Here is a 12,978-nt window from a genome sequence, read left to right on the forward strand (position 1 = left end):
TCAAAGTGAATTTCAGTTGAACTAAATTCAAAGTTAATGTAAGTTAGGATTTACTAACGATATGTTTTTGGTTCATTAATACAACTTTTGCAGAACTCGATTGGAAAAATGAAATGGAATATCATAGTACCTATATTTTGAAAATAAAAAAAATTACTAGTTTCTGTGTTCACATCTTCAGGTTATAGAATAAACTTCAAATCAGAATCAAATGATTTATAGTACCCTTTTTTAAAAATAATAAAGTAATAGATCAAGAATACAATTTATAGTCTATATGAACTCAAAATCATTTGATTTTGATTTGAAATTTATTTTATAACCTGGAGATGGCGTGAACACCAGAACTAGGAGTTTCAATGTATTCTTAATCCATTATTTTAGAAAAAGGTTCTATAATTCTATTTTATAAATAATAGAAATAAGTAGCCCTGATTTCATGCATTTTAAGAAGATATAGAAAAATGAAGTTTGAAATCAAGATTCAAATGCACATCAAACTCTTGGAACTGCTATCAATCAAATGTGATAATTTCTCATTATTCATGATTGTTCTAATAAATTATTGGATTGATATACCGTTTGTTGAAATGTGCTATTTTTGTTTGTTTCGATTTTGCAAAATCAAATTTCTGAGTTTGAAATGTATCTTGTATCATTGAGTAAAACTTGACGTCTGGTTTGTTCGTTGACTTCGTGTGATGCCATATTTTTACGTCGGTTAATTGGAATCTGTGCAAACGGCAATAAGAGAAATCTTATTAGAATTTGATTAAGAAAGCATAGTCTACTTCAATGAAAAAATCAGCCGAGAAGAACTAGCATTTAGCTATTGAACAAATAATAGACTCATTTCCGTGAAAGGAAGAAGAAGAGGAGAAAGAAGATTTTAAACTGTCAGAATTAGTTTCATGGAGTTCCCTGATGTTATTAATAAGAAATGCTGACAAATTGAGGTGGATCTCACGTTGAGGATGGCAAAGCAAATATTTGGCCGAAATTGATTTTGAAGAGACCCAAGTTATGTAACCGCTACGAGTGACCACAACGTCAATAATGATCGTCCATAAGTCATTGACTGTCAGTAATGACTGTTTATAAGTCATTGACTGTCAGTAATGACTGTTTATAAGTCATTGACAGTCAGCAATGACTGTCTAGTCTATCTAGTCTGGCAGAGCGATACTAACACATATGCGAAGTGCAGTAATAGCACTCGACATGCATTTTACTTGCATGCATGCACACAAACATGCATGAACGTGGAATGTGAAGTCATACATGCGGAAACTAGGCACTGATTGCGGTAGACTCGTTCCTATGATTAGATTCACATGGATCTGTCAGAATTTGTTGAATGAGAAGCACATATGTTATCCACAAGGATTGATGCCAGTTCAAAGAGAATACCTACTCGTATATCTAGTAATAAGAAACGTGGGAAGGGTTCTAGTAGTGTCTGTGATGATAAAGGCGCAAGGTGGTGGAGGAGAGATATGGAAATGGTGGAATGAGAAAGAAAGAGTGAATGTGTGATTGAGAGAATAGTGAATAAGAGAAGGGATGGAAATGGTGAAATGAGAGAGAAAGCGAGAATGTGTTATTGAGAGAAGGAATAGGAATGATTATGAGACGAATGAGGAAGAAGCGGGGAGTAAGAGAGGAATATGTTGTGGATTCTAGTGAAGATTATGTGTTAAAAAGAACGGCTGGGAGGGGAATACATTACGGGATGGAGAAGGAGAGAAAAAAAGGAGGAATTGGAGGATTGATAATTGGAGAAGAATGAGATTAAGAAAGAAAAAGAAGAAGAAGAAGAAGAAGGAGGAGGAGGAGGAGGAGGAGAAAAGACGAAGAAAAAGGAGAAGATGAAGAAGGAGGAGGGAGAGGAGGAGGAGGAGGAGGAGGAGGAGGATGAGAGGGACAAACTTATGAAACTATCTAAGGATATGGATGGAGGATAGAGGGGGGAAGAAGTGGGAATACTGAACGTGAGGGGAAGAGTATGTGAAAGGAATAAAGGATGAGAGAGATGGATAATAGTGAAGTGAGGGGAAAGAAGGTAATAAAGCAAGAAAGTAAAAGCAATGTAATCGAGACATGGGGATGACAGATGTAAGAGGGAACAGAAGAAAAGAATGAAAAATAACAAGATGAGGTGAACAAATATTGGTTGAAATAAAAACGGGATTAATGTAGAATGCGTGAAGGGGGTGATCATAATGAAAGGCAGATATGAAAGATGATACTGTTTATTAGAAGATAGAAGAGGAAGAAGGATGTTGGAGAAATGCAGAAGAAGATGATGAGGAAGAGAGTATCCTATGTATCCATACTAATGACTCTCTCTTCGACGATGTGTTGCATACACATACATGTTGTGATACATGCTGCGTCACATGTATGTTTGTCACCCACTCAGTAGCGTATGGAACGCATTTGGTGATTTTCCAATTGATTGAATTGGAAAATGATGAGGAAGCCCCATTTCATATCATCGCAAGTAATTGGATGTCTGAGACTTGCAGAAGAGAGCTATATGAGTAAGGATCTTGTGTAGATTCATCCCAGTTCATATACAGTAATATATTATTACTATAGTGTGATCCACTTTAGAAAGTCAGTGGAAATGTTAGGATGGCTTAGCTGCAAATTTCCTTTATCCGCCACCTTCTATATACTGTAGCTGTGATTCAAGTTATACCGGTCTATCTGATATAATATGACTAGTTTACTCTTGTTATTAATCATCAACTTCATCTCAAATATCCAAGAAAATATATCTTCACATGATTCAGTAATAATTCTTCGTAATTAAGATCAGATAGCCTAGTGGTTCATTTTACATATTATATTTATTCACAACCTACACAAGATTTGGCACCTGTGCGAGGTTGGAGAAGGATAAATAAAATTAAATATCCTGGTGGTTCATTATACATATTATATTATAAAGTACTCAGAAGTTGTATAGACGCTCCTTGGTCCATCAGGAACTGTGATCTCCACCGCGACCTGCGAGTGGCGACTCAACCAATTGGATTTACCTTCACAAACAATATTCTTATCAATTTAAGCCAAAATAGAATAGCTTATTAGCCTTCAACCACTTGCTATGAAAATTTAAAAAATATATTATATTATATTATATTATATTATATGATATTATATTATATTATATTATATTATATTTATTCATAGCCTACAAAATATTTGGCACCTGTGCGGGGTTGGTGAAGGATAGAGCTATCTGCTTTGTCTTTTAACAGACAAGAATAGCAAACCAATGCTAATCAGGTGCTGGCTTTAAAACATGTATCTCACTCCAGTTATACTTATGAGAAGCTACTCAAAAAGTTTCACTCATGCAGCCGTGAGACATTTCATTATAGCCGGCCTGCAAAATCCTATTTATTTATTAAAATAAATTAATGGTATCATTGAATTGGTTCGTCATATTATGAATTGAATGAAAACCAGATAAGTGTTTCAATAGTGCAATATCCTTCGTCCTATCCATAGAAAAATCATTCAATTATAAAATTATTTATGAGGAATGAGATTATAATATGAATTGTGAGGAATGACATCAGCTGAGAATAACAATATTTTCAATTCTTTGTTTCTTCTGCATTTCGTTTCTCCTGCAACTTCGCGTCACATCTTACTAGCATAAACTGTTTTAAATGCCTTGCCACATATATCACTCATCCACACACACAAACTGCAAACAAACCATCCATTCTACACTTAACTCCAGTTATCAGCACTCATTTCAATCATTCAGTTTGTCAGGAATTATTTGAGCGTGAACTTTTCAGATTGAGATTCATCTTAAACTGTCAGCAATTCTTAAGAATAACACCAATGCTTCACACACATTCAAGCTATGCTGAGGGCTCACCAGTGAAAAAAATTCTAGCGGGACAGAGCTGACGTATTTACACCATCACGAATATTTATTAATTTCGGCCACCAAATTTTATTATTAGCCGTTTGCGTCAGCAGCAACCAAATTCAAATTTAATTCCAGACTCCATCGATGCAAATTTACACTAATACACGTCAGCAAGATGAATGGGAAATTTTAAACGCAATTTCATGTGAATTATTATTACAAGTGGGATATATCATGGGACTCAGAATAGGATTTTAATGCTCAACTGTTCTAGATAATCTTCCGTCATCCTTTGATCTATATATTCAAGTGTTTCGATAAGTGAAGGTCGGAATAATAATGAACTGTTTGAAGTATCTTATATTTGGGGGAAGCTTGAAATTTTCAATGATATTTTGGGAGATAAAATACGGCAAGACAAATTATATTTTTTTAATTACTCTCTAGAGGTTGGAGTGTATTCAATTTCCAAATTCTGATAGAATCAACAATAAACATTTATGATAAGTTTTTGATCCATTAAGCCTCCCAAACTTATTGAATCTCATAGAGACAAAGACCATTATACCCATACAACAATATAGACTCAATGAGTGTCCTAGAACCTGACCATATGCATCATCTACGTTGCTAATCTACGATCAAATGAAGGCATAGGCGCAAAGCTTATACCACATTCCGAGTTCAAACCAACAGTTGATCTCCATTTGAATCGAGATGATACATATGGGCCTAAGTGAGTTTGATGTCCATAACGATTTTTATAGAGTTTAAAATCGTATCCCGGTGGTTTGGGATCTACCAGAAAATACTGTTCGATTCATCTATCATGATGATTCCATTATGGATCTCATATGAGCATCAGTCTCAGGCTCAGCTGAACAAGAAAAAGTCACATATACTACATGAACAGACTATCTACAAACTGAACCATCAACTACTGCACTACAACCTATGAGCAATGAGCAGTAATTTAGGTGCTTCATATCAGTCACAGTATGTCTGCTGGTGGCAGTTAGACACATGTGGGGGGTGTGTGAGGGTTGTTGGAGAGGGGTGGTTAGGGGGAGACGATGCATTAGAAGGGTCTTTCCAGTGGCCTAGTTGCAATCTGAATATTGCATACTGGCCTGTGCTACTAACACTACTCGACATTGTTTCAAGTGGTCTGCTTCGTTGTACTGAAAGACTGACAAGTCGCATGGTTTGTTTACTCCCAATTTTGAAATGTGGCGGAGATATATTTGTTTTCACAGTTGAAGTTGTGTTTCTCAATTCTATAATAATGCATTGATAACATTTTATTGTATTGTATGAATCACCTTGCAATCCATTGAAAATGTGTAATTATTGAGAATCGATGCTAGACTAACCAAAACTGTGTTCTTAGTTGTAACATTCCGTGTGGGAACTTGTGCCTTAAAAAAAAAAGTAAATTCGTATGGCTTTTGTTGGTGGGGAGTCCCTTGCGGGAAGGTCCCACCGCCTGAATATATAATTTAAGCCGTCAATGGGCCTTACGACTGTCATACTTCAGCCGGGACCGACAGTTTAACGTGTCCACCGATAACACGGGAGTGATCAGATAACACTTGTGCCTTAATTATTATTGAGAGATTGCAAATTATAATCAGTGGTGTTCTGAACCAAAAGTGAATTTACGTTTACAGTTCAGTGATTTGTGCGAAAAATTAAATCAGAATCAGCTTGTGATTATGGATTATGGAGAAAATAGTAAAAATAAGCTGAAATTTCTTACATTTTAGTCAATGGCCTCTTTGCATAATAAGAGAGCTCACCCGATTCTTAACCTTTTATAGGTTGCTTTATGAAATAATCTTCAAAGTCCTTCATAGAATCGTTGGGTACTTTTAGGAATCCGAACTCACCTCAACTCAATTGAGGAAAATCCTCGGAAACCCATTTTTAATCGGCCGAAATGTTATGTGTGATCACGGTCGAAAGTCACTACTCCTGTGGTTCGAAAATAAAAATCATCAATTCACGGAAACATTTCTGAAAACCCGGTTTTTGGAATAATAGTATTAGATGAGCAATATTCTCATGTGAAAATTAAAATATATTGAATAGTGTTTGTGATGAGTGTACTGTGTGGTCTGCTCCTACCTATTTTCCCCCACGAAACTATTCGGCTAATTGAAATAGAAATCAGTCATCGTAGACCTTGAGTCCTGGAACATTCAGAAATAAATAATTATCATCAAAAGCCCATCAATGAACTTCCAAATTTAGTTCATCAAAATTCTGCACACCATTAAAAACACCAGAAATAACAGACTAGATATTTTCGTGAGCGAACTGATATTATCGAATAGAAATTCGCAAATTATATTTTTGCTGCTTGACTGCACTGATTGCTGGGAGCGATTGCTTTGAACTTGATCGACCAACGAAAAGCAGCCTGCCAAGAGCTGCTGCATTCTCAGAATAGGCACACAGATCAGATTGAAAGAAGCTACTCAAAGAAGTGGAAATTATCCAGACTACCTCAATAAAACTCAACGAAGCGCCTCACAGACGAAAATAACTCCTCACTTTGCCCCTCAATCAATCAGGCCACTAAATGAGGCATCAATCTGAGGTGAGGAGGAGCTGCGGGTCTGAGGAGAAGGAGGAAGAGGAAGAGAAGTAGGAAAAACATCGACGCGTTTTACGAATAATAATGGGAGTTGAAGGTCCCGGGTTCGAGGCTAACAGTTCAAGTGGCAGAATGTGCGTTTGTTTTTGAGGTTAGATCTAACCGATGATTTCTATTCGTTAGTGATTTGAATTGATGGCTATTACTGCAAGTTGTATGTAATAAGTGTGTTTGGCATGGGGGAGCAGCACTTTGGACCACGGTATATTGAAGAAGATCTTCTTCTAACTACCGTGCTTTGGACCACGGATGCAACCCATTGTGAAAACAGTATTTGTGCGATGGAATCAATAGAGAAGTCATAAATGATCCAAATTCCTGTTTCATTTTCGTTTTTCTTCAAATATTGATGGATTTATATGCGCAAGAATATGTGAGATAGCGTGAATATGTGACATTCATCAGAGCTTATCAATATAGGCTGATTATGTTGCTAATCTGATGATGATCTCATAATGCCTATCGAAAATAAAATATTCACCAATAAGGAAAATTAGAGATTAAAATGAGGATAAAATAAAAGGAAATAGGAGAAGATATGATAGATATAATTGTAATTTGAATATTCATTAGACTACCACGATTCTGCATTCAAAAATTGAATTACCTTTAGATAGGCCTACTTCAAGGTAGATAAATAATTTTATTAATTTGATGCCCAATGGAGAAGGGTTGGTGAATGATAGTCGTCAAACAGATTTATATCCAATTGGAATATGTTGGTTTCCATACTGAAAGAGAAATACGAATAATATTGATATCGTGTATTCGAGGAAAGGATGCCTAAAATTAGATCAGACTGGGAAACCAGGTGACATCTCTTTCAATCGACAATTCAAATACTCATTGAACTGATCTCATATAAATAATTATCATCCATATTAATTAATTGAATTACAAAGAACATCCACTAGTTTTCTTCAGAACAATCAAATTGGCGGAATCTTGGCGAATATTTTGTTCAAAAGTTACAATTTACAATCAACATTGTATCGAGTGAGAAAGAATGGACCCACTTCAAGACATAAGAACGAAAGACAATTCATTCATAAGTTACTTGCCACCAATATTCCTCCGCGTTATGAATTTCTTCCGGTTATGGCCGGAAAGTTGTAACTTTTCAAAGTTTTAGGAGAAATAAAACACATAGAACTTGGAAAGCTCCAAGTTTATATTGCCACCAACTTGATAAAGACATAGCAATATAATGTATTGCTGTGGATAAGGATTGGGTAAATGTATTACTATAGATGAGGGTGACGCAACTTTATATAAATCTACAAAGTTTCTCATAAAGGAAACAGTTGATAGTTTGATAGAAATGTTTGTAATAGTGAATGAACGGGCATCCATGGATAACACAATCATCCTTCATAAACATTTGGAAGGAAGTCGAAAAAGAACATAATTATGATGAAGAGTACTAATAAAAGAGAATTATTCAGCAGAAGAATGAGAGGAAGGGTTCACAACTGCACATTCAGAGGAAGATGTTAGAGAAGAGACGGATAATGGTGATGAATTCCAGGGAATAAAAGATGATATTCTGGTGAAGATAGAGGCATAATTCAGAAAGAAGAGAAACGGAAAGACATTAAAATTGCAACGGCTGTCATAGAATAAAGAAAAGAGAGGGAGAGAGAATAATCAATCGATAATCCATATTTTGGAGAATATTGAGGATAGGAAGCAGAATAAGAAGAGAATAAATTTGAAAATCTGCTTTGTGAAACTAAAATTTGACTGAAAATTTGATTTTGTGGACTGAAAATTTTGTGGAGTGAACAACTACAAGACTTGACCTATTTCGAACTATGTATAACTTTATCTAAATTTGGGAGAGGAATAGCACAAAAGGTTACCTTATTTTTTCTTCCGTATCATTTTGTATAATGTACTTATTGTATGAATCCATAGAGAATGAAGAATAAAGAATGAATTAAAAAATCGGTTATTGATTAAGCAAGTGAGGAATCGGACCGAAAATTATTCTGATAAATAACACCGGCAAATGGTAAGCAATTGCGGGTAAATGAGCTAAGAAGTACCTAATTGAAACAATAAGAAAGTGTTGAATAAAAATTAACATGAAGAAGCATCAGAAAGAGTTAAATTAGCAGAATGAGAAGATAGATTAGATGATGATACGGAGATTGGCATGTGAAAGAAGAATTATTGAAAGCAGTCAATTTAGCAAAATGAGGAGGTAAGAGTAGAGAAAACAAAGTATTTTAGTAGATACAGTAAAAATTGAAGAGTTGATTGATAAAAGGAATTGAAAAATAGAATTTGACCAGGAAGAAAACAAAGATAAGATGAGACAGGTGACAAAATAGGACAAATTGAGCATCACAGTCAGGAAAAGAAACAGGAGGTAGAGGGAGCAAAAGAGGCAGAAAATGCAACACGATGAAGAAAATCATAGATGGAAATCGAGATGAGTTGAAAAAGCTCAGGTGGAAGGAAATCAAGGAAACCTGTGGATGAGAGAGTGGAAGATAAGATGAAATAACCGATCAAGGAAGAATGACTCATTTTACTGAGTGAGAAGGAGAACGCAAATAGCGAAGAAGAAAGTGAACAGGAAAGAGAAGAAGTAGCATAGAAGAAGAAAAGGAGAACTCCACTACTATCTATGAACATTTGAGAGAGCAGTGAAAAGATTAGGGTCACATTTCGGTGAAAACATTCACGTTTCTCGTACTTATGCGTCTGTTTCTTCAAGTCTTATCTTCACCACTGAATCTTCTTCTTGTTCTTCTTGTTCTTCTTCTTCTTCTTCTCCTTCTTCTTCTTCTTCTTCTTCTTCTTCTTCTCCCTCTCCTTCTTCAGCTCCACCTCCTCCTCCTCATTCTCCTCCTCCTCCTCTGACTGTACCTCCTATACTCCTCCTCCTTCTCTTACTTCTTCTCCCCCTGGTGCTGCTCCTCCACCTCCTACTCCTCATCATCCACCTCCTCCTCTAACTCTTGCTTCTCCTCTTTCGCCGCGTCTTACATCTCTTCAACGTTCGTTCATCCCAGTGGATACATCTCAGCCAACCGTATTATATTGACAAACAAAACTTTTCCACTCCTATTGTTAGCGATGGCTGCTCCAACCGCCAACTCGAAACCTCGAAATATGTAACTCCTGTTTCAATAATCCGATTTAATATTGTTGGGCGGGAATCTCATAAAACGTGCTTGTTCGATTCTGATTTCCTTGTTCCCTCTTTATAGAATTGATAGATTAATTAGAAGAAGTTAAAAGCAGTGAATGATTGAAGTACTGACGTATTATAAAGGATTTGATAGTTGGAGGATTCCATCTTCAAGTATGGGATTCAAGTTTAATTGAAAACTTGACTCTCAGTTCTTGGAAATGATTTCATTCAGTTAGGAAGAAGCCCTATCACTTCAGGTAATGGCAGAACAACATTTTGGGTTTCTTTCGAACATAATCACGTCAAGTGAAAAGATGTGAATTTCCCACTCAAAATTATATTGCACCTCACGTAGACGACAGATTATTGATTTAATGAAATCAGCAAGAATGATGTTTGTTGGTAATGCAGATACTGTATTCTACAATTGAATTGAGAAGCCTTCCTTATGCCTTGTTCACACTGAACAAATGTTCGACAAACATGTTTGTTGGAAATTTTGGACACATTTTATTATGTTTGACAAACAATGTTTGCTCGTGGCCAGTGTGACGCGTCACCTAACAAAAATTTGATGCATTGTTTTCAATTGGAGTGCGCATGCCTAGGACGATGCGGATTGGTATCCAATTATTGAAAACAATGCAACAAAAGAATCTAATCGTTCGATCCGTCCGATGACGATCTGTGTGTGCCTACCTTAAGTGGGAAGAACAGGTTTTATGTTTTACAGCTGTTTTACAGTTGTCAACTCTGAAAATGTTTGGAAAAACATTCATTTTTTGTTTGACAAACAATGATTGTCCAAACTTTTTAAAATGTTTGTCCCTGAGCTCCTCAACAAACATGTTTGCCGATTATGTATGTCGAACATTTGTTCAGTGTGGACACGGCTTTACAGAATATGGTAGAAGGTACCAAACAATCATTATCCTATTAGTGGCATTTCCAAAAAGGACACTTCTCCTATTGACGGGATGATGAAGGAGGAAAATCACGGTTAAAATCAGAGGAAATTGTGACTTCTATAAACTCTATTTTGGATCACTTTACCTGAAGTGTAATTCACTTCAAACCAAGGTACTTGGAATACAGAATGTGTTCTAGGTACATTGCTTCAAACTGTTAATATTCCTCATAAATAATAAAACTAATTTCCACTCCACTTTCAACTCATGCTGAAGGTTTGAAGTGATTCTCACTATTGTCGAATAACTGAGTGGAACCAGGTTCATACGTTTCACAACACTTTTGTGAGACATTTGAAAATATTAACTGTAACACCAACGTACTCTAGAAGAAAATTTGAGTATCTTTTCTATCTTTCGCCTTTGTTAGTGGACTTTCCAATAAGCTTTTTTTTAACTTGACTTGCGACAATGGTTGTACGTTTAACAAGATGGAATGTCACTGACAAACGACTATAGATCATGTTGTACTGTATTGTAATGGAGATGTTACGGTGTCAACAAGATTGCAACTGCAGATATCTCCTTATCGTGATGGCAACTCAACCTGAAAGGAAATGAAAGACACCCGATAACGAGAGAAAGATCACACTCAATAGAGTAGGTAGACTAGACGAGAGATGACAGACGCGTTTCCTGTGCTTCCCGAAAGAGAAACAACAATTTGCATTCAAAAACTTGGCTGAAAATAACGATTGCCAAATAATAAAAAGAGTAATAATAATAGTATCGTCTTTGTGGTAAATTTCATTCCATTCATTGGTTTCCCTGTTTCACTCCCATCTTAGTTTTTTGCACTTCAATCCTCTTATTAGTTACTTATTTCTATTTATTGACTTGCATTGTGATTTCTGTTGTATGAACGCCATTCAGGTGACTTTTGAAAACACAACTAATTGTTGAAGTAGCTGGTTTAAGCCAATGGTAGTCGTTCCCCTTGATTGGTCATCAATCCATCAATCTATCAATCATATCGCTTGCTCATTGCTTTATGAACTCTTCTGTTCTCTACATTGGTTTCAATTCACCGAAGATACAATACTGTAGTATACTATTCCCGTATACTATTCATACTATTCCCGTCAGGAATAGCATGAGCTCTAAGTTCAAGATGCGCCGTAGCCCGAGAGAGAATTTTAGTGGTGGGGGAAGCATTTGACTCAGTCTCAACTTGACCTCCGTACGGTGCACATCGCTCCGGTGCACCTATGCCTAATAGCATAAGCAGTAGGAAAGGCGACAGTGAGCCTTTCCGTCTCAACAAGCTCCAGCCACCTCCCCTCTCTTAGTTTCGAGTGGCCTCCCCACTCTCACTCCATTATCTCTCCTCTCGCGCATCTCACAGCTCATGCTATTCCTGCCTACTAGTAATTATTATCATGTGACAACCGAAAAGGGTACCAAGTAGATATTTCAATGAGATTGAGGTCTTTCCATAACTATCACATTCGTGGCTTTGATATAGAATTAAGGTCTTTCTATAACGTTTTTATATAAAATTAAGGTCTATAACGTTTTTATTTGGCTTTGATAATTTTGGCAACTTGAAGATTGTGAACGGTTCAAGTTCTTGATTAGTCTGATTCACCAATTATTTCACGATTGGTTTCAATAATCTCTCTGTGAAGAAATAAGTGAGAGCAATGCTGGAAGATAAAAATTACAATAAATTACAGTACAACAGTACAAGGGAGGAAATGTACCGTACAACTTGAGGGAGGAAATATGAGGGCTGAACAATTAACATTAAATATCTAGAAGTTATCTATGAACAACTGCCAACAAAATAAAATAAAAAAAGCTCGTAAAGATCTAGGAATAGTGCAATTAATTGAAAAAGTCTATCTCAACAGAAAATGTGTTGCTTGATCAACACAGTGATCATTCACCAGCGAGACCTCAAAGGACAAGACAAATATTGGCGGATGGAGAGCATGGCTCTTCCTCTCGATCCACCAACCCAATAAGCCAATCAGAGATCTTCCTGCCTGTCAAGCTGTGTCGACTCGTGCAGCTTGGCAGGTGCAATTCCTTAGCGACGACTCTAACGGCGTATCTAATGAAGCAGCTCAAACCGCTTAATAGTCTATTGGCACCACGGCGTCTTGAAGCTTCAGAGGTTACAAATATTTTTTTGTTGTCAATGATAAATATTTTTCTTCTTCTTCTTGTAAAATAAAAAGTTTTTAATTTATTGATATGCGCCATGAACAAAAACACTAGTCTAAATAATCAATACTTGACTAAAATTTTCAAGAATACAAAAAACTTATTTTATTTGATTGGAAAGAGCAGATAAAGACAAAAA

The sequence above is a fragment of the Nilaparvata lugens genome, chromosome 4 (assembly GCF_014356525.2).
Source record: "Nilaparvata lugens isolate BPH chromosome 4, ASM1435652v1, whole genome shotgun sequence".
In the NCBI taxonomy this organism is placed as follows: domain Eukaryota; kingdom Metazoa; phylum Arthropoda; class Insecta; order Hemiptera; family Delphacidae; genus Nilaparvata; species Nilaparvata lugens.